At 43.8% G+C, this 3772-nt stretch overlaps 1 pseudogene; it reads right to left on the bottom strand.

The window, feature by feature from the left end:
• Positions 1–2034: 2034 nt before the first annotated feature.
• Positions 2035–3101, bottom strand: LOC148025972 (SUPPRESSOR-OF-WHITE-APRICOT/SURP RNA-binding domain containing protein 1 pseudogene; annotated as a pseudogene).
• Positions 3102–3772: the final 671 nt, after the last annotated feature.

Genomic DNA, 3772 nt, shown 5'->3' on the forward strand with positions numbered 1-3772 from the left:
ACCTTTGAGCTTTGTACTCCCATGAGCATGATCATATTGAAGCTTAAAATTAGATGGAACAATGGAGCTTTGTACAGATAGGTCTGCATTTTAAAAAAATGAAAAAGATAAGATGGAATCTAAAATATAACTGCCAGTGACCTCCTTCACTTAGGCTCCACTTATTCTTGTGAAACTTTTATACCAAAGAAATACATAATACAAACAGTAAAGTGAACAATAGAGCTTACCTGGTCCTGTGTCTGTGTTACTGGCATGACTACCACTACCATAATATTTTATAAGCCTCTCTTGAAGCTTCAGTTTTTGGAGTATTATATTAGAGGAGTGCTTATTTGCTTCCTTGTTGACCTCTTCGAGTTCGTCGTCACCTTCTGAAGGGGCAGATGCAGATACACCATCCCTCACAATGATATCTGGTGTTTCTCGACTTTTTCGACCGAACTTCAGCAAGCGCTTGAAACCTCTTGCAGGTTCTTTGGGTGGAACGATCACTACTATAGACTTTTGAGAGGAGCCCAAGTTCTTTTGTGAGTGAGTGAGATCCGTATCAGAAGAATACTGAACTCCAGAAGAATCTCGAGAAGCAAGACTTCCAACTGGGGACTCCACAAGGGTAGCAGCAGAGGGACTGAAGTAGTCAGGAATGATAGCGCCTAGACGCTTCAAACTTGAGCTAGCCATGTACGCAGCTTTCATAGGAGAGACTCTGGGCGCATATTGCTCTCCACTTGCTAGATTAGCACGAAATGACGCAGAACCACTTGTTGAGGATGCAATATGCACCACCTGGCCAGTACTCTCAGAGAGAAGTTGAGACAAAGTAGCACTTGGCACTCCCTTTCCAGCTGCTTCATCCCAAGGTGTGTGAGGTACAGAGTCTGGCTCAGATGCAAACTTACTATCGTGACGTTCATTAGTGCCCAATTCCATGGGAAATGAAACAATGTGACAACCCCTCTCAACGTGTGGCAATTTATCATCCTTCAAAAGTTCAGTAGCCTTGGCATCTTCGCATACAGCAAAGAAGCCACCATCTGAGTTATGAGTTACATCAACATCTGACAGCTCTAGAGTCTGTGCTTTCCCTTTCTCCTCCTCCTTGTAAGAAGATAAGGAAGCATCTGCAACTGGGGCTTCCACAGGAATGCATTCCCCATCGCTGGTGTCCATGACGCTCCTTGCAGATGCATGAGCCTCTTCATCAGAAATTCTTGTAGGAGTTCCTGGGACATCTTCGTCAGAACTCTTCACTGCTGATCAACGATGGAGAAAGGCTGAATTTCCCTTTTTCTTCTCTCATATTGTAAAGAAATCAGTTCTTATCATTGCATAATAGATAATGCATGTGTGTTTGTACATCTTTGCATGATCTTGTGAGAGTGAGAATTACTTCTTCTCACTCTCAGGTTGATTGTAACTGAGCTCTTCTCTAAGGGACTTGGGTTGAGCAGAAATACATTCCTTCGGGGGGGGTTGCCCATCTTCAACCCTCAATTTTGTCTCCATTACTTTTACATTTTCATGGCTGTAATTTTGTGAGCAATTTTCATTTTCAACTTTAAGTGTTCATTCTCTTTTATATTAAATCTCGAAAACAAGCGAATATCATAATTGTTAAGCATACTACGTTGTTCGGGGCGTTTACAGTTTCCTACAGAAATACAAATCCCAAGGCCATTAAATGTTCCGAAACCTTAGCCAATCAAAGACATTCTGTGTTGAGGTATGTGGACATGCCATTTGCTAAATGCTCAAAACCTCATCTATGAACAAAATCAATTGGTTGAGCATCACCAAAGTCCATGGATATCTAACGTGGACCATTTGACAATGATCTTCAAAATATCAAGGGGTAATCACTTATCCTAGAGCTGAATGAATTACTAAATTAATTTGTGTACACTAAAGGATGCTTACGCTGGTTATCCCAATGGTGAGAAAATAGAAATAGCAGTACAATTCATCACTATCTATCATTAACAGATAATTTAAATGACTCCTACATCATTAAGCAAGAAAATATGGTAGTTTTTACCTGTCGAATAGAATGTCATTTGCCAAGTAGATAATATGCAATTGTCGTACATCATCATCTAAAGCAAGCACTCGCTCACGCAGGGCCTCAGCCAACGCAGGTGCAAATGGGGACCTTTGCATGAACCAATTCTTAGCCCCCTTGATAGACTCCTTGGTGCCAGTTAGGTTCTCTAAGACTCCCTGTAATTCAACTGCAACATCTGTAGGAAGAGGGCCCGAAAGCCCCTTGAACCCAGATTCCTGGTAAGTAGGTTCAAAGTATGGCTGCGACTGTGGCAGTTGATGATGTGGCTGTTGCTGCTGATCGTAGTAGTGAGACAAAACTGGAGGACTTGGGCCACTGTGAAGAGGTGGAGTGAGGAATGCATTAAAAGCCGGATTGAGAGACGGACTCACAGAATGGCTCAAAGGTGCCAATGCACGATTCAAAGGCGATAATGCCGGGTTCAAATGCGGCAGGGGTGCCGCCACGGGGCCCATGAAACCACCTAAAGGAGGATTGACCGTGATCCAAAGCTTGTACCTGTAGTAGCCATAGCCCTCGGCGCCAAACAGGAAAGCGTAGGCAGGGTTCTCCTTCTGCTTCTCCTTGAGCATTTTCTCAAACTCGGGGCCATTCTTGGCCGCATACTCGACGAGCTTGTCTATGCGCTTGTGGAGCTCAGGGTCAGTGGGAGGGGGCATGATGGGGGGCGGGGGCTCCCAGGGGTTGAAGAAGGCCTGGGGAACAGGCTGGAGGGGCACGGCTGGGGGTGCGAAGTGAGGGTAGGGTATGGAGGGGTAGGATCCAGGGTACTGCAGGGGGGGAGGCGGGGGCGCAGGGGGGTAGATGAGAGGAGCGGTTGCCTGCCCAGGAATTGCTGCAGCGATGGCATGGGGAACTGCCCCACGGGCGCAGAGTAAGGGTGTCCGCCTCCATAGCTCGGCTCCATTGCACCTGCACCAACAGGAGAAGCCGCAAAAGAAGAATAAGCAGAATTGTCTGCTGTCTCAGTCCCAGTCCCTTTGAAAAAGGGCCCTAGTCGGCGGCCCGCCGCCCACAGCCCTGCCCAAAACTTCATTGATATTTAGATTTATTTATATTTATATTTATATTTATAGTTATTTCATTTATATTTATTTACCGGATCAAAAAGTTGGTTCCCTTGGAGTCATTATCTCTGGAATATTTGGATTTTCAAAAATAAAACTGTTTTTAATAATGTCCCAATGGATGCTGTAAGCGGTTTTAAGTCCGATTTATTACTACAATGACGCTTCGATCTAAAGAACCTGGTTGAGACACCTAAAGCAAGATAAAGAAAAAGGAAAAGCGACATAGAAGAGACAAAGATTTTTGGAAGTGAAATCTACATAGATAGTATCCACAGAAGAATCCAAGCTACCCTTCATAAAAACTAGCCCATTATTCATTGGTAGTTGTAATTACGTAAAAAGTTATGGCAAGCTATCAAACTATTTATGCTATATGCATGCAGTTATGCTTCTTGGAAAACAACTATGCTACCCCCTTTATTTTTTCTTTTTCGATATGTTTTTCAAGTTCTCTTTAAGAAATAAAGGTTCACAAAGCAAGTAAGGCAAGAAACTGACAAGGCGTCCAATATTCCAACCCCACATGCATGCAAGGGAAGAGGGTGGTGCTGCACAAAAAGCAAATCAAGGGCACTTTGTGACCAAAGTCTTGGTTGTAGACATGTAGAAGCTCAATCTTGCGAGAAACACTCTTTAG

This window comes from Lygodium microphyllum, chromosome 14 (assembly GCF_053477565.2).
Source record: "Lygodium microphyllum isolate KBCC chromosome 14, Lygodium_microphyllum_v1.1.10, whole genome shotgun sequence".
NCBI classification, from domain to species: Eukaryota; Viridiplantae; Streptophyta; class Polypodiopsida; order Schizaeales; family Lygodiaceae; genus Lygodium; species Lygodium microphyllum.